Consider the following 23,278-nt stretch of genomic DNA (forward strand, 5'->3'; position numbering starts at 1 on the left):
GGACAATTTTTCTCTCTGTTTAGGGACTGTGGGTACGAGCGTTATTATGATCATTACACCTCATCGCTGCCAAATGATCAATCTATTGGGCTGCCAGGCAAAACAGTTTCCACTGGGGCCCATCACTATTATGTTACGCCAGTGATAATTTGTCAAGATTTTGGATTTGTTCCTCACAGACATGTAATGAGAGTACAGTAGATCCATTATGAACCCAGCTCCACACGACAATAAGCCTCTGTAGCAGTTTTGGGGCAGAAGAAAGATAAATTTCATGCTGTCATTTTCGTCTTGCTGTGCCAAGGTTTGGCTGACTAATGTTTAGTGTAAGTATACTGTTCAGAGTTGCTGAAAGGAACTATAAAACTGTAGAATAAAACAGCACAAGTGCCCTGATAGTCCAGTTTAATCCAAGCTAAACATATTTTATCTCCTCTCTAAATTTAAGGTGAAGTGGCTTGATAAATGTTTTTATTAGTGTTAAACTTGGCAGGAATATACCGTATAAGGTCTCCAACTGGCTGCTTTTGCCAAGATCTACTTGGAAAAAGCTTCCTCTCTTTTGACTGCACATTTACAAGGGTGGAAAACAAAGCGACATCCTCAAATTCACTGGGGTCTTTCATTAGCATAAAGAAATTAATAAAAAAAAATAGCACCAGATGGAGTTATTTTTATAGATAGAATGGGACTTTTCATGCTCTGTACGTACATTTACCTGACAGTAGAGAGGGAATAACAGAAATCTGGTTTGCAAAATGAGGCCAGAGTGCTTAAAAGCAAAACACTGTCACAGCTCTTAAACATTTGTAATTTGATGTTCAGAAGGAGCTCAAACCTTTCTGGAAAATAAAATGTAAACTGTTAGCACACGGATGTGGTGGTGACAATGCAGTGCATGTGACAGTGAATACGACTTTATACTTGACAAGGCGAGGCTTTCAGGGGCTTAAGCTCCCTTCAAAGCTGTGCAACAGCAGACCAGAGACAAGTGATGAAACAATAACAGAAACTGCAGAGAAGTGAAAATTCCTGTGAGCACTTCAGGGTACTGTAATGTCTAAACCCACCGACATGCCACCTTAGCTTCCATAAAATCATGATGGCTTGCTGCTCGGAGAATGGCCTCATAAAAACGGCTCCCTGGCCTGTGTGATCTTATTCCACCCATTTTTCCTTCTGCTTCCACACGTAGAAGTGAGGTTGGATTGTGAGAGGAGTCTGACAGTCCCCCCTGTGTCTGAATAAAGCTGATTTGGCTAACACCTTGGCTCAATATTTCTATACGCCGTCAACACTTCTCACCTGTCAACTTACTAATGGTTAAGATCTATAATGCTTACCCAGTTGAGCATGTTTGCACACAGAGCACAGCTGGGTAATTCTCTATAGATACTGCTGAATCTACAATATTTGATATCCATTTATCAAATCTGTAAAGTATACAATCTAGAATTACTGCTCCCAGACAGAGGTACCAACAGAGCTAAATGAACAGTGTTGACTCAATAGCCCAGATCATTTAAAGAAAAGTCAATGTCACAGGAGCTTACCGTTACTAACAGATTATTTCTATTAATAATTGACAGGTCAAAATCAGTTATTCTTAAATGAACTCAAAAAGACATCTGATATTACTGAAATCACAAGCAGTTATGAGCATACTTTAATAGGGAAATTTGAATTAACATTCATTATACAGCCTGGAGGACCAGATCTGACCGGGTGAATAAAATAGTCATGTAAATCACGGGTGACTTTTACAATAAAAGACACAACTGGAGATCTGCATGCAAGTCACTGCAGCCATGAATTATAAAAAACTGGAAAGCAGCTGTTAAAGCAGGGACAGGGCGTCTGCCTTGTAGGTGAAATCTGTCAGAGTTCATCAAGGATTCCTAGTGAAGAGCAATACCTTCTCTAGCACTCACCACCTGTGCACATGTTTTACCTCAGGCCTTGTTACACAGCTTGCAACTCAATGCCTGCACAGCTCAGATTGCAGACTTCACTGTTAATACTTTACATTGTGTTAATTCTCTTTAAGACAAAGTTGATACTGGTTTGTATTCACGCTTCAGAAAGTAGTGTTTCACGCGCTGGGAGCAAAGTAAATGCCACATGCAATATGAAGTATAAGTGCTCTTTAATGGTGTAGTTGAGCGTGCAAATGCCATATGTAGTTAAGAGACGAAAATCCTGATTACAGGATAAACTGTATACTGGTCAACATCATTAAAAAAACTGGAAAAAACAACAACAATAACATCATAGCAGTGGTTCTGCAGCTCAGATACATTGTAAGCTTCAGGGTTTTAGAGGAAGACACAGAAGTTAGTGTTTGCTCAAGACAATGGAATGAGAGGACAACATAATAAAAAATAAAACCTGCAATATAATTAATGTTGTCTAGCCGGTGGAGCATACTGATATAGCAGCTTTCATTTCCTCTGGGCTACATATTCAACTGTACTAAATACAAAATACTGCTGTTTTTATTTAGAAGCCTTAGAAGAAAAAGAAAAAAAATGTTAAAATATGTGGCACACTACAACAATGTTTCCAGGCATCATGACACCTATTTGGTTTCCATTACATAGACCTATTATGTTTAATACAGTTGGGATGATAAATAACATCAAATGTACGAATTATCAATTTACGTCAAAAGTAACCCATATATTTCACATGACACTAGCAGAAGCATCTCAAACAACCATGGATGGTAGCTAATGCTTTTATTCTGAAAAGGAATATTCTTGCAACATCAGCGAAATTAAATTCTTAGCAAGAAAATGGATGTCAAACAGAACGTTTGAGAAAGGCTTAACCAGACAAGATTCCTTCAAAAGCTGATAGCATTACATGGCCAGCAGAGCGGGGCCCCACATGGAGGAGAAATTAATATCTCAGTGCAGACTGTGACAAGTTCTGCATCTCCTCAATGGATTATGATTACAGCTGGAACAAAGTCTTTGCCCATTAGGAGGGGTAACCAAACTGGCTTACAATGGGAAGAAGTGAGCACCAGAAGGAAGGGATTGAAAAGTAAATGTATGATTTACAATGCTGTCATATGCAGTGTGGTAGTGAAAGCTGGCCCAGTGGGTCAATTAGTTGTATTGCTTTTGTTAAACAGTCTTAGTTCACATATGAAGGATTTCATCCTTTGTATTTTTATTTTTTCATTTTCCATTGAGTTATGTGAAGTATTGAATTGTGCCCTTGGTAATCCCTGGGAGCTGGGAACAACATGGATGGAGGATGTATCTATTGTTGTGAACCAAGTGAGATGGCATTGAGGCATAATTTATTCGCTTGCTGTAGATTCAAGAGTTGCACAATAGTAGAACAGTAACCTTTTCACATAGATGTTGTGCAACTTTTTCTCACAAAAATGAAAAAACGGATTCATCTTTTCAGCCCCACCTGTGACTGTATCTCTACGCCGGGGGTCGGCAACCTTGCAAAGTGCATTTGTTGGCTAAAATAAAGAGAAAAAATGTCAGAATAGAGCCGCAAACTATATTTTGAACCTTATTATGAAGACGAAACAACCTACTACGTCAAGGTTAGCCTACCAACATTACTAATAGGTCTTAATGAGCATTTATTAATATATTTTTTTCTTTTGTTGGACTGCAGCGAGGACCCAAATGCAAATAATAATTAATGCCGTATATAAGAGACAATATTGAAGAATAAAAATTGCTTTGGGTCAATGACAAATGAAAAGTAAAATATAAAAAAATAACCGTTTCATTCATATAATTTTTTTGTCACAGTTACAGGGAATCCATAGACAACAGGATCACGTTTTGGTAGCTGAAGCATTCTGGTTTCCGTTTGTAGTCTGAGTAGTATTGACCAATCATGTTTGAGCAGGCTTTGGTTGGCTGCGGGTAAACACTATGTAGAGGCCAAGACGCAGAACAAATTGACCAAATACAATGTAAGAACCCAATGACTATCTTTGTCAAGACACCAACTAAAATATAAACAAAGACCAGTGCATGGAAAGGGAAATATTGTCCTGAATATCTGTTATTCGTTTCCTCGATGCTCAATCACTGTCAGACTGATAGCTGTTGGGTTCTGAGATTGATATTTCTGCAGCTTTCATGAAAACATATTTGCAGTAAGAAAATATATTGACTTTGCATTAACAGTTCATTACCGCTCAGTGCAGTACAGGAGTTAGAAAAAATGAAATAAAAAATGAGATGCCCATCTTTTAGATGAAAATAACAGGGACGTTTGGGATGGATGACAGTAGAGTGACACACAGTGACACAACAAAGGGTGCACATACAGTGAGAGTGCTCTCTTGTTGCCTGTATGGACACACATGTTTAGGCAGTCAGTTCACCGTGCTGTTGACACAGCTCAGTTGTGTGCAGGGAATGATATTGTGGGTCAGCACCTACCGCTGTGAGGATGCTATGGGAATACAAATGAGTGTGGGCAAAGCATGCAATGTGTTCAGCATGCAATACTGTGTCAGAGGAGAGGGAACATAGGAATTTGCAGTGTACTTTATGGTGCTATAGATACACAGCAAATTAGTAGACAAGGTATATGACATACTAAAGTACTCTCAGATTCAAATGAGCTTGAAATTCCTGTGTAGCCATGCCACAGATAATGCACCGCATGGCGGCGTCTAAGTTATAACCTGGGAAACCACATTTAAAAGAATGATATACCCCCACTAATTGGCCCTGGGGGTGCCTGCAATATTCATGTATAACAGCATCTTCCACTTGTTTGCATGGCAATAATTGTTTTATAATTAACCTCAACCACTTGGTTCATGTTCTAAACCATTTTTAGCCATTTCTCTGGTGTCTAGCTCGTGGAACAATGCAGTTTTGTAAGGTCCTTGGTGGTCTAAGTAGTGCAAGTACAAGTCTCTTGACACATAAAATTCAGGAGAAAAATAAATTTTAAATAAGTAATAACCCAAAACAATGGGTTTTAAAGCAGTCTCAGCACCGCGAGCAATAAGCGCACTGAAATGGAAACTCATCAAAATGGATTTCACTATGGAAATTGCTTCAACTTCAACTAAATCTTTAAGTTAAAATAAAGAAGGAATATGCTCAAGTAATAATAGTGAAATCGGGATGATCATAATAAATAATTTAAAACTCACATTATGTGCATAAACTAATCATGTGTAACGTCATTTATCGAGAGAAAACATATTCATCACTTGACTACGAACAAACTGTTGTCCACTGTGCGAGACGCTGAGTCACCGCTCCATCAAATTCATCTCCCAAAGGAACACCGGCTTCAAGCCAGGGAGCAATAAATTATGAAGGAATCACTTTGTACAGGTTACATTCCTGTTCATTTTTTATGTTTAGTATCCAATAAAGTATATTGCTAACAAGACATTTCAAGACGAGCCCAGAAGCAACGGCTCTGCTATTTAAACTTTCACACTGTCTAGTTTTGTTAATGAGCTGAACCCTCCATGTCACATTGGGGTTTTCAGGCGCTATGCAAAATTCTTTTTCTAACTGCTCCTCCAAACCACTCTGAAACCAGCTTCTTATACTAATGAACCATCAATTTAATGTACTGTATAGGCCCGAGCATCAGACGTCTCAGATCGTTTCCTTTTATATAGCCAAAAGGTTGGTCTCACTAATTGGTGAAGGACTAAATGGTAGCCACTCTCCGGGTGGTCCGAAAAGGTACATAAAGATGTATCCGACAAGGTCAAAACCCTTGAAACCGACTTGGGATACATAGTGCCACTAATAGTCACTATTTAAATGTTTGTCCATTTAGCTAGTCCACCAGGACTTAAATGACAGCTTGTTGGATCATAAAGTGAATCTGACAAATGTTTCAGCATTGATATTTCAATAAAGTCAACTGACAAGACTGGCAGATAGTTCTCCAAAGTCATCAGAGAAATAGTGTGAGAAACGATAAGAGGCCACAGGGCAAACATCTGTCTAACTTCATCTTGCCCTTTCAGTCTCGTGGTGTCAATAAGATTTAAGGCGCACCAGTGCAGAAGCATGAAATAGGCTGATCTCCAGTGGGACTTCCATGCCCTTGCCATCAATCAAATGCTCCATACATCACTTCGTATCACTTGTGTAACGAAATGGTCCGTGCACGAACATGGCAGGTGTTGTCCGGACCTTTATTTGTCTGAGTTTTCCTCTCTAGCCTCAATAAGACAAAGTTTCCACTGATCTGATGAAATATCTCAACATCTATTTGATGGACTGGTAGAACATTTTGTAGAGACATTTGTGGCCCCCAGACGATGAATCACAATGACTTAAGTGACCCCCTAACATTTCCTGTATTGCCGACAGGAAGTTGACATTTGTGGTTTTGAGTGAAATATCTAAAAAATGAAGAGCCGTCATTGCAGTCTCTTTGGAAAAGTGCAAAAATATATATATAAAAATAAGCAGGTTATTGGATGAACCATCTATCACGGGCTAACTAATCAGAACAACAAACCAGTCAGTCAAGAGGAGAGGGGAAAACAATCAAATTTTCCATTGATAAAAGCCAGTGCCAATCTTTAAATGAAGAAATACTCTCTCCTGATATAACTGATGCTTTTGCAGCATCTATGCTAACCTCTTAAGGAGCTACCATTGCTGCTACCAAGATGGTGTTTGGTGTGATCTCATGATAGTGAAGTTGTCGTCACTTTAGCCATCCCTTCACTGTTCCTCTCAGAACATCCTCAGGTTCAAATTTGCAGCAGGAATTAAAACCAAGACTTCTGGAGCCAATCAAGCAGTGACAATGTCGCAAATGTGACCTTAGAATATTTAAGAATCTGCAATTTTGATCCCATTCCCACAAAATTTCAAAACAACATATTACATCCTTCCTCATTTTTTGGGGTGGAAAGTTGAGTGCGTCTTTCTACACTGTCACTGCATCTATCCAACTTAAGGCTGCGTCTCTGAAGTGGCTTGATCAGTAGCTATCGATCACACTAACAGATAAAGTATTCATGGGCAAGCTGGCGATTCTGTGTAAGTAGAAGCTATAGCCATTACTAACATGAATGACAGCTATATAGTCTAAATGTAATTGGAATGCAAGGTTTCGCTCTCTAGTAATAGCCATACAAAGAGCAGCAGAGTCCTGCACACACACTAGACTGGCCCAACAGAATAATTTAAAGCATAAATCAAACATCCATGCTGTGGTTCACCTTGAGGCTCTATAGGCTTGTCTTTGCCACTTAGAAGGAAATTGTGTTGAATAAGTGTTCTTGTTTTCTTATCCTATCCAAACAAGGAGACACTGTGAGGATTCAAGGATGTACACTACAACACCATGAGCCATAAAGGGCTTCTATAAGATGAAAACAACAAGCTTATTTTATTTTTAGAGCTAAAATGAATCTGATCTGTTATTACGGTAAAGCCCAAATTCATGTCGCTAACAACACAAGGAAAAATGACGATATTATATGGGACTTTTCATTGTCTGCCCTCCTGAATGTGTGTCTGAGGGCTCCACAACTCTTGAATGAAATAGTCAATTAAATTAATATAAAATAAACCAGCAAAATAGTTTTTATAGCATGATAGCATGTAATGAAAGATTTGCACTGGAATGCAGAGAATGTAGTTTAACTGTCGTATTCACTGTCATATATGTTATTAAAAATGTCAATATATTGAACAAATGACGTCCTTTGACTGAATTTTAAAAAGGCAATTCATATTTTAACTTATCGCCATTCAGGCAGATATGTAGGCGTGTATGCCACAGGCGAGATTTGGTCACCCATTTTCCCTGTGCGACACAGAGGGATATTACTGATGGTGTTCTTCCCTGAAATACATTAGGCTTGCAAGAAATATTTCATCTTATCTCAAGAGCAGATACTGTGCCTCAAAAAAGACCTTACGCTGCAAATGTGAATCTCACAAATCAAGGCACACACATCAAGTTTTATTACCTTCTTATTACACCACACAGATGGATAGAAGACATATTTAAATTTGATCCACGAATGTTGCTTCATAAATAAATTCATAGCTTTTCTGGTATCCTCCACCAAGTTACCTTTTGCCAGTGTAGATAATAATCAGCTTCCCTTCAGTGTGAATGAGGTGAGCGTGACTCTGAACATGGCTGTGATCAGCTTTGGGTCCTGCTGTGAGTCTCTGTGGATGAGATGTTTACTGGGGCTTTTTGTGTGGCCAGTAGGATCCCACTTAGTGTGAATGATGGCAGCTGTGAGGGTGCCTCTGGCAAGTGCGACTCCAACTATGGCTGCTTGGTCTCATGTAGCGTAAGGCGCCAGCTGCTCAGGCTGTGTAGCACTCCAGTGAGCATGACTGATTGTGGCGGAGGTAAGCACGTCTCTGGCGAGAATGATGCTGAACGCAGCAAGGGTGAGAGCAACTCTTGCTAAAACTCCGGCAGATCACACCACACACCAGCTTGCTGAAACTGGCTACTTGGGTTGTGGCTACATTTGCCCAACTGAGGCAAGTGTGACTGAATATCTGTGGCGGGAATAATTCAAGAAGCTCTGTGTGGGCTGCTGCTGCACAGTCTGACAGACTGTGGTCTGGTGATCAAAGCAGCTTTGACTGCTGGTGCAGCAAGTTATCACTCTGGTGGAGTTTGCTGGTTGGACAGAGGCTGCGATGAACACAACTACAACAAGTTTGACTGACTGCAGCAATGTGAGCAAGACTCTGTTAAGCGCTGTGCATGCTTCTCCGTTTCAAGCTGCAGTGGAGTGTGAGGCTGATAAGCTCCAGTACTCCTCAATCTGGACCACACACACTGATGAATGCGTTTTCTGGGTACAAATGTGGTCAGCGACACACAAGCTATTTGTGGTGTAATCAGACGCAAGAAAAAAGCTGTGCTTGAATGGTTTTATATGATTTACAGCATATATAAGTAAGTTAAAGTATACTGTATGAACAATATGCTATTAAACTAAAGTACACTTATTACATCAAAGCTCCTGCACTCATCATCACACTTGGAGTACACTGGCACAGCTGTTTGTCATAACAGCTAGCTTCAACGTCATCGTTAAGTGTGCCAATAGATTTTGCAGGACAAGTGACTCACTGGACAGTGAATTGATTTCTGTAGCAAACAACTTGTTCATTGACTCAAAAAGTAACAGCAGACTTAACTGACGTCTGACACTGCTGAGCCAGATTGTGCACCAAACTTATATGCATAAAAATGATACATTTAAAGCTATTTTGTACAATGTGTTATGATTGATTCTTATGCGCACCATATTGTGAGTAAATGTATACAGTACCAGCCTTAGTATTTGTGGGGAGAATTAAAAAGTGCATATGTTGTGGACCTAGTAGACCTTTTTTAACTTCAAACAAAGCACATAACTACTGGTACTTTATCACACAATGTAAAAATTTAGGTAGTTCTTATCACACTCATACGTTTGGTTTATTTAGATATTTGATGCTGATGATAAAAAAGGACGAGACATCATTATTGACAGCTGTCAACCTTTTGTATTCCTATTTATACTGTTAAACATGCATTTGAGCATGAAATATGTTAAGTTACTGCACTGTAAACATATTTAAAATTGCAGTTTTATCATATCTGGTTAAGTGCATGGTCCTATATGTGGAACCTGTGGTAGTGTCCATTAAAAATTGTGGCCCCCCCCAGCATTTAAGTTGCCCATCCCTGATATAGTTCATGCAGGTGAGGGGTTGGGAAATTAAAGTTTGTAAGGCTAAATAGACGCTTTACTGATATTACCTGCACAAAGTAACTAGTTACTTTACAGAGTAAGTCTTATTTAAAAGTAACTGATAACAATTCTTTCAAGGAATCCACTTCAATCCTTGTCTTTAAAATGTGTCTACTGGTGAAGTCTACAGAAATCATCACAAAGTGCGCCTGTGTTTGTTTTTTTTCCATCTGCCTCTGAAAGGAGAGGTAGCTTTCATTTATTTTGGTACCACTTATATACTGTAAACTAGTAAGATCACAGTCTGGTCTCAAAATAAACGGCAGCGGATGCTTCTAACAAAGTGGCAAGTACTTTCAATTCCTGAGGCACTTCTCGCAGCGAATATAATGTTCCTATCATTCTCTCCGATGAGTTCAAAGACGTGAATGTTTCACAGGTTCGTGATTCAAGAGTAGAATAACATGGAGCGCTGCTTGGATCCACATAGTAATATAATAGACATGAGTATTTGTGCCAACACTCCCCAACATTTCCTGACAAATACATGGTGACAATATGCACTGCAGTATTTAATTATTAATACCACCCAGTAGACCCATGCTAGAAAAGGTATTGTAAAGACAGAGTATCTTGGTTCTTTTGTGCTTTTTCAGGAGGTTCTGCAGTTTATTGTTCAGTCTTTCATGCCTACCAGCCTGTATCATGTTGCAACTGAAACTTTCTGCAGAGTGTACTGTTAATGTCAGGCCTCGGTGCTTTCATCTTCTCAAACTGTTTTCACAAAGACATACTCAGATAACCAAGAAATTACTCATGAAACACACATGACCACTCACACACAAAATAGTCATCCCCAGTCAATTCAAAACTCAAAGTTTGTTGTGATTACTGCAGAAACATTTGATTAATCAATTAGTCAGTCAACTGAAAATAACTGATTCACTGTTTTTGTCATTTTGTTAATCATTGGCCATTGATTGAATTGATGTTGCTTGAGTGCAAATAATTTATTTTCATGCACTGGAGTTTGTATTCACTAAGGCTGTCCTGCTTTTTTTTCTTTCCTTCCTCATCCATAATTGAAAACTTGCAAACTTCTTGAAAACCCTGACCGTTACTCAACACAAAGCACTGGGTCATTCAAGTTTTGTGTGTGTGTGTGTGTGTGTGTGTGTGTGTGCGTGCACCTGCCTGTTAGTCTGCTGTGAAAATAGGAGCATCCTCAAGAAGACAGCCAACAGGCACAGACCATATTAAGACAGAAAATAACTACACATTTGAATTCATTTTTATATGGTAGGCCTACTTAAGCTTTAGGCTATTGCAAGATTACTGGCTCTGAGTAAACAAACAACCCATGTCAATCAAAAACTTTTGGCACCTTGATATACACGAATGTGATGACACAACTACATTACATTAATCTGGTATTTGACGTTTTTAAATTCAACAACCTGAGTTTAGCCATTTAGAATCAATATGCAGATTGTGAATGAAAAGCTTTGATCTACAGAAACATTGGGAAGCAGGGGGCATCAACTGACAACAAAGAGCCAGGCATTGATTGAAGGCCATTAATGATTCACTAGATGACTTGATACGGCCATTAAAGATGTGGTCACCAACTGGGAAGGGACCAGAAAGAAAGTCAATAATGAAGTAAAGGACATGATAAATGGTCAAAATGTCATCCTCATGATACATACATCAGTACACTGTAATGGTCATATATACAATATCAAATCCAAGATTAACACACGATTAGCCAATTAAAAGTAAATTAATCGGCAGCTGTATTGATAGTATTTTATTCTTTATTTATTTTATTCCACAAAAGGTCATACATTCCACCAATACAAAACAAACAACATAAAAAATACATGACATGACAGAAATCAGGTCTAACCATCAGTTAACAACCAACCACCCAAAGATAAAAGGAAAAAAACATAAAAGAAATGACGAGAGAGAAAGATAAAATACTAATGAATAATAAAAAATATATATATTAATAACACAATGCTTGAGCCTGCTTTCTCGTACAATTGTCCTTTGGTACATTCAATGGCCCCTCTGTATAGTTGGAGTGATGGTAAAAAGAAAGAAAAGAAAAAGAAATGGTACAAATCAACTACATTACATGAAATAAAAAAAACTAACAACCAGTATTAAAGACTTCCCATTAATTGGTCCTCCCTGTTAAAAAACAACACGAATTACAGACGAAGGAACCCGCGCTTGAATGCCAACCAGTCAAGTTGCATGTCTGTCCAGTACTCTTTTTACAGAAGAGTAGAGAGGACTGCTGGGGAGCTCGGTCACATGAAGCAATAACAATCACCTGGACTACCATAGCCACAGGATGCAACACAGAGTTGTTGCCATGCCAGCGGACAAAGCTTCGCATATGGATGTTGCTGTAAAGAAGCCACAAATTATAAAATGTGGATGCTTCACACACATCTTGAACCCAGCTGCACAGAAGATTTATGCAGTCAGCACAGTTTCAATATTCGTGTCACCAATTCTGTTCCCCTTCTGTTCCTGAGTTATGGTGTTGACTCATGTACAGAAATATGTTTTAGCATAATGATGTCACAGGTAAGCTGACCTGGGATATAAAATGTCATCACTTTATCATAACTATGAGACATTTGTGTGACTAGCTCTACCAAGGAGGTAGTTGTTTTCAGTGCAGTTTGTCTGTCTGTTTTCCAGGAGGATGACAGAAAAATTCAATTCAATTCAAAACATTTTTAATGAAACTTGGTGGAATGGTAAAGGATGGGCCAAGGAAGAACCCATTACATTTGGATGCACAAATTACTTTTCATTTGCTGCATTCATGTGATATTGGAATAGTTATAGAATGAATGAATGCCTCTTTTTTTGTGCCAATTTTGAAGAAATTCCCTGAAGGCATTCCTTAGATATTGCATTCACAGGAATTGGACAAACACACACACACACACACACACACATATATATGTATATATGTATATGTATATGTATATATATATATATATATATATATATATACATGTATATATATATATATACGTGTATATATATATATATATATATATATATATATACGTATACGTATATGTATATACATATACGTATGTATATGTGTGTCTCTGGCCCTTTCAACAAGTTTATTTGTTCCTAGATCTCAAATGTGAGAATTATCTGCTTTTAAAGATTATTTATTTTGCCATATTTGCTTTATTAGATAGTGATAGAATGGAAGGGGGAAACAGACGGGAAGACATGCGGTAAGGGGACCTCGGGCTGGATTTGAACTGGATTTTTTCATCTGCTTTTCTTTTGGGGTTATGACCATCAGACAAATCAGGAAGTGAAATGATTCTCCATTCTCATATATTCAGATTGCCATTCTAAAAAACTTTTTTTTTATGTTGTGTTGGCCCAAGACCATTAATTATGCAAAAAAATGTTGGCTCCAGCCCAAAACCAAATTAAACATTGCAATTATGAATCATGTCTCACAGGATCATCATATAATCTTGATGATTCCATTGAAACAAAAGTGATTATAAGTGCATTGCTCTCCAGCCCTGCTGCAGGGCCCTGCTCTCCAGACTAACCTGTGATAGGTTTTCCAGGAGGACAGAGTCACTGCTGCTAGTCATTCTGTCCTCACACAGAACTGTGTTCACATTCTTGGCATGAAGTCAAACTCGTTTAATGTGGGTGTCAGAGTCCGACAAAGTTGTCCCTTCACTTGTTGGTGATGTTCATGGATATGTATCGAGGCCTGACTGTCCGGCTCAGTGACATTCAGAGGCCATCCCTGCTGATTGCAGAAAAATACTATCCTTTCAGCCTTTTGTCTGACTGGTATTTTATTTTACATTTTTTTTTTACATTTGTGGACATAAAATTACTAAATATATAATTACTCTGTTTAATATAAAGATAAGCTTCCATTCTCCTTTTTAACTTGGATAAGGACAAACTGAAACTGCACTGGCTGCAATGACATTTACAGTATACATTTATTTTTATATGAGAGTCTGCACAGCCCCAGTTTTAGGATTACCTAAGGATGGAATCAGTATTCATAGGTATGCCCCTAAGCTGCTGTAAAGGTCCTTTGCAGGTGCTGTTCGTGCATTAGTAAGTGCAGTGCATGTTTGTAGTGTACCTTTTCAGGCAGGATGTGATGTTAATAAAAGCTCCTCTGCCAGGCTGGTTGCAACCAAGTAAACTTTAGATATATGACAATATTTTGTTGCGCTATATTGTGTCTACAATTCACTTTCATGGTCTATCAAATGTAATAAAGTAGCACGGTCTCTTGATAAAAGGACTCGCAGCGTCATGAAATGTGAGAAAATCATGTTTTATTGTTATCTCTCCATTAGTTGTGAACATTTTGTGGTTGAGATAAAAAAATATGATCTTTAAATGATATCCTAATAGCATTTTAGTGCTCAGACTTGCTATTTCAATATTGACTTATCTTAACTTTTTCTTCACTATGAAGCTGCTACATGTTCAAAAATTCTGCGCTATCTAAAGTTAAGACTGGATCCTGTTTTTCATTGCTTTTTAGAACTGCTAATGTTTTTCTAGTCTTTGAATGACCTCGCCCCAACTTGTCTCTGAACGTCCCTCATGACAAAAACCCTCAGACAGGAGCCTCCTGACAGTTTCTGTGTCAAGGTTAAAGACTAAAGGTGTCCATGCTGTTGCAGTCAGGGCTCTTAGCTCATGAACAATCTTCCAGCATCGCAGCATCACAATTAAGCTCTTTTTCATCATCTTTGATGTTCACTCTTCTTATATCCCTGCAGTTTTGTCTGATCTCAGCATTTTGCATTTGTTATCCCCATGGCTCCCTCTGTTTATTGAGGCATTTAGGTTAGTCAGTCATTATAGCCTTGACTAACAGATTTCCTGTGGTAAATGCATACAATCTGATAGTTATTGTTCTTGACAGGAACAATTTATGCTATAATTTAAACTGTAAAATCCCCTTGTGCATTTCAAAGATACATTTCAACAGCTATCATCACACCTACACCATGTTGGAGCATGGCAATGCAATAGTGATGTAAAATAATCTCTGTGGAAAAAATGTCTCTTTGCTATACCTGGTGCAACAAAGAGTAGGCTGAGACAGCATGAGGGTGGCCAAATGCTACGCACATTAAAATGCCCACAATCATCTGGCAGCGTATGATAAAAAAAATAAAAAAAATTATACTATGGTCTCAGTGAGCTTTCTCATAAGGAAGGGAGCTGTTGATTTCTGTGCAGAAATGAGCTTTGAGTTACATTGAGTTACATAAGAACATTGCAGTCCTCTGCATGGCCTGAAACAGTGCACGTTCAACTTGCTGTATAATGTAATGAAGAGTCCAAAACATGGCTTAAACTACAACCCTTCTGCTTCTCAGGCAGGAACTCACTCCACTGTCCAATATTTGTTTTTCTAGGTTGTTTTTTTCTCAATAGTTTTGTCGATAAAATGTAAAAAAATACTGGAAAAGCAGTGCCATACTTTTCTAAAGCCCATTGTGAAATTGCTTGTTTTTTCCCTGCCCAACAGTCCAAAATTCAGAGTTTTTAAATTTATTACCAAATTAGAAGGGCACTCACTTGAGAGACCTCAATACCATTCCTGGACAAAAATTCAATAATCAAAAGTATTAGAATTGTCAGAATATCGTGAAGAATAACAAACATTTTCCCAAACAACATATTTTGGGTTTGCAGAAATGTAAAATGCCAAATTGTTTTGCTGGGAACTGGGCAACACCAAAACACATTCAACCAACTGTTGCTTAGTTGGTAAAGCGGTCGCCCACTGATCGTAGGTGGTCCGATCCCTGACCATGGCAGCCTACATGTCAAAGTATCCTTGGCCCCATTTGCTCCCGATGCTGTGTTCACCAGTGTGTGATTCCTGATGTAGTATAGTAGATTTCACATATGAATGAGTGAATGAGTCAATAAGTCAATTAGCGCTTTCTGCAGTGCAAAGCGATTTGAGTGGTCGCTAAGACTAGAAAAGCATTCTTCAAGTGCAGTCCATTTTCACCATCTACACATAGCCTCCTTGTCAGAGGTAAATAGATTTAGTGAGGAGCAGGGACATGGAAAAATACTTGAACAACAACTGTTAAGCTCCGTTTTACACCACATACTATTTGACATTACAAGGTTTGTGAGGGAAGTCTTATCTTAAAGCCAGGGCCATCCCTTAAAGTACACATAATTTAGATAAAATGTTTTGGGCCATTTACACATTTTTGATGGATGATATGAAGCTGGCCAAATCAGTTACAAGCACAAACTCACTATCTACAGAACATCAGGGTATATTGTGAAAATTTTCTCTTGTTCGCATGTTTGATTATATGCTATTGCTGTTTTGCGCCGTGACAGGAGCAGATGCTCACTCAGTCAGGAATATGTTAAAATTACAATTGAATTTTGAAGATTCAGTGCGCTCTGCCAAATCAGGACCACACACACACACACACACACACACACCAGATTTACTGTTTTTCTTAAGTATTGTGCAGCGAGGATCCGGCTGTCGCAGAATAGCCACAAAAACTTGTGTGCTCTTTCCCGCCCCACTGATTGAGTTATATCTTGACATCCAGTGCAGTTTCCCAGCAGTAAAAATGATCAGTGTTAAAGTTGGTGTCCCCCTCGGGACACTCATGACACACACAATTTAATCAGGTCCATTTAAAAAATCCTGAGACAATTAAAGCTCCGCTCTCCTCTTGACATCGTAGAAAGCCCTCGGGACCCTCGGCTCCCCAATAATCCCCTCTCCATATCTTCAGCCAAAAACACCAAGTGGCTGAGGCAACAGCTGTGTGCGCTGTCTTTTACTCCACTGTGTGCGACTAAAGCAGCACCAGAAGCTTTTATAAATGCAACCGAGGGAGACCTGTGACTGAGATGGTCACCGTGATGTGTTCGAGCAGGATAATGGCTGTTTATCTCACTGTTGGCTACATTTCATAGAGATATGTAGAGAAACAATGCAAAAAAAACTTCTGTTTTGGATGGTGTACAGAAGGTTATGCAACCATGGAAGGGTTTAATTGTCTATTCCTGTGTGCCTGCAGCCTCAAAAACACCATGAGTGCGCTGCCACTCTCTGAACACATCACACTTAACTGCAATTTGTGCATTAATTCACAAAATATGCACCTACTGTCTTTGCTTATAACCTTCAAGCACTATTTCTCAACTGATCTGGAACAGGGACAAAATCTGGCCACTCTAAAAAGCCTAAACACCTTTAAGTATAGTGCCAACTTCAATCAGAAGTCCAATACTGAATGCTTTACTTCCGTTTTGGTGCCAGTTGATCAAATTAATGCACGAGTGGAGCAATTCTTCACTGAGCAAACAACATTTTAAGAGGTTTCACTGTTTTAAATACAGCACTTATCCTTCTTCAACACCATTAGAGGTCTTGAATGTGTAGGATGTCAGACATTTTAAGAGTTTCTCAGGATCTGCAGACATTCTGCCAATACAGCCAGTCGTGATTTTGAAGCTTTAGGCTCCAGGAAGATTATGACATTTGAGAGACTTTGGCTGTCAACCTTAAAGGTCAGAGTAAACCCTGAAAGTCGTGCACCGTTAAAGCGAATACAAGGAGTTTCTAGCTGGTTATGAAACAGGCTCATATTTAATACTGGTGCCTCTAGATGACCTACATAAACATATGAAACCATTAGAAATGATTTTGAATCAGTGTTGTTGGTAGTTGCATGTAACGGTGCTGCGTAATTGCATTAAATGTGATTGTAATCTGTTAAATTTACTGAAAAAAGCGTGCTGTAATTGATACAATATTCACATCTTAGAAAAGCAGTACATAAAATTGCAGATGAGAGCGAATCATTTCAAAATGTCTTAGTTGTTTACTAATGTGCAATGATAAGCACTGATAAAACCATCACACTGACTGACTGCCAAACGGTTCGGTAGTTAAAGAATAAGTACAAGAAGACTGTCGCTTAAGCGCTCTGCCTGTTATAAATGTTAATTTTCTACACACTGTGAATTCATAACATGAGAGTGTTTTCACAGTAGCCCTTCTACCATATGCATGGTTGTCATCGTCAGCTTTTTGGCCCAGAGCAGTGAAAATAAGTCAGTAACACAACAATAGTAGTTAGTAACATTCTAATCATGTTACGATTTTACGATCTGATGCACCTGATGCAACTCAGCAGCTCTTTTTGTTGGATCAGGGCTTGAACCTGAGCTGGTTCAGGTGTGAAGTAGTAAAAAAGGCAGGTAGAGGTGTAGAGGTCTAGAGTTGGCAACCAAGGGGCTAGTAAGCTCCTTTAAAAAAAGGTAAAATTAGTGAAGTGGCTTTTTTTTTTTTACTTGTGAATAAGATCACTGATAAAGAATCATTTAGCATTTGCTAAAGGGTGTGCTTTTTTGATTTACAGAATATGACTTAACAGGGCAAACATTGCCAGAAAAATGAAGTGTTCAGATGAAAGCTGTAGTATGGCTAATGATAAAATCATTATTCAACTATAGCAAGTTTTGCAAGCTTTTTTGGCATTATCTATAGTTATAATAATGGTCCCAAATAATGATCTCCGGTAATGTATGAGTACATTTGTAATAAAAAAAACAAGTAAAATGTAATAAGTTACATTATTTTGATGGAGTGATTCAAAATTTTAAATTACTTATTACCTTTTTAAGATGGTAGCTAGTAATCTGTTACCTATAACATTTGAAAATCAACCTTTCCAATACAGCTTCTATTTCCTGTCATCGCTCCAATTCCCCATAAAAATCAGACAAAGAGATTTACAGCACGCAGACCGAAAGATTCTGTGTTGACATTTTCCCAGGAAAAATTTGGCAGTGCAGTATGTCAGCCAGTTAAAAGGAAGCAGGAGGAGATTTTTAGTTTTTTGACATTATGTGTTGTGGTTATGGCTCACAAATACATATTTTATAGTGACTCCGATCTTAAAAAGTATAAATCAAATACCTGTTCCTGTTTCTGATCCTTGATTTGTTGTTTTTTTTCTTTCTACAGTGGAAGAAGCTCCTGTGAAGGCGATTTCCTCCTCCCTTCCTTCCTTTGTACTTAACAAAAGGTTAACATCTGCCGTGACAACAGATCCTCCTCATCAGGTATTCTTACATGATGAGTGTTCATGGAGTCATTTAGAGGCAGGTGTGCTAAATTTTGCACAAATGTCTAATTTCTATGTTTTTTCCGACCCCGCAAAAACTTCTTTTGAGAAACAGTCCACAGTTAATTACAAAATAGACTTCTGAATAACAAATCTAATCTCAATGATGATCTAACAACGGAGTTACTGTGAAACTGTGACAGCTCCAACAGTCTTTCATCAAACAATAGTCGATGATTTGCTCTGCACATTATGTACTTGTTGAAAATGTTTTATGCAATTTTGGCAAGCAGGTTTAGTCCCTAAATCCCTGGGATGTGCACTCGCATGAGATCGCTGTCAGGTCTCTTCTGTCTCTGCCAGCATACAGTAATATGAGTTATTTGTTTGTGGAGCTTTTTTACGTAAAAAATTAGAGAAATGGCAGAGAATTTGTGCAGTATTAAGATCAGTGACAATCACGGAAATTATCATAAATCAGTGGGCGTCTGGAGGTAACATTATTCCTGTGCGAATAGAGCTTCAGTGATTAATCTAACTCCTCTCCTGCACATAAATGGCGAAATGATGGAAGCTCACCAAGCCGGAGAACGAGCGATGTAAGTAAAACTCTTGGAAGCAGTGACTATGTTGGGAAATTCAGAGTAATGTAAAAGCACTCCACAACTCTAAAATATTCAATTTCTTCACTTCATTCTACAAATTATGTTTGGTTGTGCTGAATAAGTGAAGTAAGTGAGTCTCCCTGTCTGTATTAACCCAGCACGGCCTTCTTATTGTCCTGCCTTGTTCCACTTCTCATCATCTTTGCCCCTGTGGAGCCAGGCTGTAAATTCCCCCTCCAAGCTTCTCGGTCATGACTGACATGATCATGGCCGAGGCTTCAATATACTTAAAGGGCTCTCGTGATTACCTCCTGTCAGCTGTGATCATTATCATCATCACTGATGCTTCATCTCCACTTGAGCTGTGCGGTGGATCTCAGTACATATTGTCATCTCCAAAACAAGCTTCTGTGCTGGGCAATGTGTGTTTTTTTAAACAGCAGCAGCGGGTGAACCTATTATTTAGTATAGTAAGTCATTTCCAAAACATGTTGTAAACATTAACATAACTTATGGGCAGAATATTTGCCTCCTGCAAAAAAAGAAGAAAAAAGACACTCTGGGAGACATTACCCTCGTTTATTTTATAATCACTTGAGATACTTTGCATTTTACTGCATCATGCCTTACTGTGCCTCGAGGAACAATATGGAAATGCTAATCCTCGCAACAATCTGCCTCTTTCTTTGCTACCCGTTTTATTTGACTGCATCTGCATGCTGAATCCAAATAATAGCAATTACAAACATATCCTCTAATCACAGCACTTCAGATGTAGCAGGTTCACGGCAGCAAGTCGCAGAAGCACAACATATCCATCTGCAGCTCTCGGAAAAAGATAACACCTCCCTCAACAAAATCTGCTCTGCCTGACACATTCCCTGCTGGACAATAAATCTGAGTTTGCTTCCCTTCCACCACGCAGCCATTTGCTGTGAAAAGGGGTTCTCTGCTGTGAATGTCTCAACAGATGAAGAAACTGGCTGAGAAAAGTCATTTACTTGTGGTCACACTCATGAGTCCAGGGAGCCATCGCATTATGAGCCCTGTGGCGTGCAGACTGAGAGATGGCAGTGGGGGGAAAAAGGCTGCAAGAAGCTACAGATGATTGTGCATTACATCAAATGAGAGGTGTGGTAAATACATGAATATGTGATGTGCAGAGGAGGAGATCGTTAAAATGTGGCAGGCAAAGGACAGAGCGGAGAGTGGAAAATCATCCTCCAAGTGAAAGACTTCTCATAACCTTCATCTGGGTGATGTCCAGTAATTAAGACCAGACCATGGCCTCTGACACTGGCTGGTTGAAAAGCAGGAAAAGATGAAGCAGAAATTAATGCAATATCATAATTCTTCTGCTGCGAAGTGTCTGCACGCCAAGCCTGCTTTTTCAACCCATGCATGCGCATTTTAAATATGCAGAGCCAACAGGTTTGTTTATAATGTCGTCTGGAAAAGTGCCAAATACCACATTGTGCATAGATGCATCACAAAAAATCATCTTTAAGAGCACGGGTGCACAATCAGGAACCTTCTCCAACACTACCCCTGACTGTTGCCCATTTCGGTTTCTCCACGGGCAGCAAACAAACAATACAACAGAAAAGAGTGTGTCTTGTTTGTGAATTCTGTGTTGACCCAATTTCACCTGATTTTAGAGAGGGGGGGCTTGGATATTGGATGTTTCTGCAACAGGGGTGAGATGTTCCGGCTACATTTGAATTATTTAAGCTGTTTGGGTCTGGTGTTATGTAGAAACATCGCTCCAATAGGACATTGCTCAGCATATGTGGCCATTAACACACTATATAGCATGCACGCATGGTCACAGACAGAGATGAGGGGTGAGGGGATAAAGAGGGAGAGAGTGAAGCAGAAACACACACACACACACACAGATTTCTCAAGAAGGGATTATGTTTTTTAATGAGGAAGGCTTATGCTTCCTCATTATATGCTACAGCAAAACAACTATATTGAGTTTGAATTATTAAGATAACAAATCTGTTAAGTGAAAAACGCGTGGCCACATGGAAATGTTATTTTGTTGTCGTCATTATGGAGAAAATCTGAGGTTTTTGCGTCAGTTAAACTTATCATCTCGGACACACAGACATGGCAACAGAGGCATTTGGTTTTATTAGTCAGTGTTGTTTTGGGGGTGAGCGGGGACGCAGAAAGCTGCCAGACCCTTCGCTGTAACGGGGTTTTGTTCCAAGGTCTTGTCACTGGTTGCGGTAGCTTGTTTCTGACAGCATTTCCAGCACGCTGGGTCAAAGCACGAGGCTGGAGTCACAGCTCAGGTGCGGATTTATGAACAGAAACGCGCCGTTGTTTTTAATTGCTCATTAACGGAAAGTAACAATTGCCGTAGTGTCGCATTGTGTTGTCTTTTGACTGTCCTGGGAAAGCCAAGCTTCTCCGAAAAAACATTTAACACCGCCATTGTGTTAACTGCATTCCAACACAAAAAAGCCCCACATTTGTTGCTCGCAGTGCTCAAACAATAGTTAATTTCCCTGAGCACATCTTCATCATGCCAGACAACAGTGTACATGCAGCGCCGCATCCTCACATCAGCATCGTCTCCACTTCAGCATGCGAGAGGGAGACCTGTTAAACCATCAATTATACTGCGGTAGCTACACAAACAGCAGTTGTTGCATGTGAATGAAACATTGCCACGGAGCACATTTTTAATCATCTCCGGCTATTATCCCGGCAGCGGCATGTGTTAAACCCCTAATAAATGACGTGACATAAAACACAGCACAGGTAATGACAAGCATTTAAAGAAATAATAATCTCACCAGCAGCAGTAAAGGATGCGTTCTAGCAGTTTCTTCTCTCTCCCGACTGGGTTTCCTTGGAGTTAATGAGGTTCTGACGTTTGGTCCGACTGATTTCTCCCTCAGCTGTTATTGTCCACTGGGTTTGGATTTTTTTCTTTCAGCGGTGAAATAATAGGGAAATCGACGTCCTCTTGCAAAGCTCTGCCCTCTTCAAACTAACCTTCCCGCCCCCTCCTTCTACCCATCTCAGATTGGTGCTGGTCAGGAGGGGCAAACCCTGAACCCGAGGCTGCTTTAGAGGCGGTGATCTGTCACGCGGATCAATGCCCACATGGACATGCGGTGGACATTTGCGGGAGGGCTCACTGTTAACCGACCAGCTTGTCAGTGTTGCTCTCGACAGCTGGAAGGGACTCTTTTCCCCCCTCCTTGTGCGTTATTGCACAACAAGCTCCCAGGCGAGACACAGCGGTGAGTGGGCCCACTTATTCAGCGGGCTCCGCGGTCTGAGCACTGACGCAGGTGCCCGAGGTCCAACCGCGACTGACAGAGAGATGCCAAGCCTGTGAGCCGCTGCTGACAGTGATATAGCAATCTCATCTGAGTCATTGCAGTAGTAGGAAATGGGCGCAGATCATCCCCACTCTGTGACCTTGGGGGTGGTGTGTGCTCTAATCAGAGAGAGGAGCTGGGGAAAATCTGAGGGGGGGAGAGGGGGAGGGGGTGTGAAAGAAAAATGAGACATCTTTCCTTCAACTCGAAACGTGCTCAAGGTGCCCTTGTGCAGGGCATGTCCCGTAAAGTCACCTCTAACCCCTGCTCATGCAGCAACAAATAGTACAAGCCTGCGTCTGCAGTGTGCCAACTCCCAGGTGAGTTAGTGTGAGCAGCAAGCAGTCTCTGACCTGATTTTATGCTCTGCTATTCAAGGTACAAGATGAAATATATTACAACTAGTCAGAAGAGACTAAACTGATATGAGCGACCTGTCAGATT

General features: G+C 39.6%; 1 protein-coding gene across 2 annotated transcripts in view; it reads right to left on the bottom strand.

Moving 5' to 3' along the window:
- The window catches only part of gabra3 (gamma-aminobutyric acid type A receptor subunit alpha3), a 112,554-nt gene extending 89,840 nt beyond the window's left edge, over window positions 1-22,714 (bottom strand). The window contains exon 1 of one of the 2 annotated variants that reach the window (XM_059351564.1): window positions 22,301-22,714. The gene's annotated coding sequence lies outside the window, so the exon portion shown is untranslated. The remainder of the gene's footprint in view (window positions 1-22,300) is intronic. The other variant, XM_059351565.1, reaches the window with a different exon arrangement.
- Window positions 22,715-23,278: the final 564 nt, after the last annotated feature.

Source organism: Centropristis striata, chromosome 15 (genome assembly GCF_030273125.1).
Source record: "Centropristis striata isolate RG_2023a ecotype Rhode Island chromosome 15, C.striata_1.0, whole genome shotgun sequence".
In the NCBI taxonomy this organism is placed as follows: Eukaryota; Metazoa; Chordata; class Actinopteri; order Perciformes; family Serranidae; genus Centropristis; species Centropristis striata.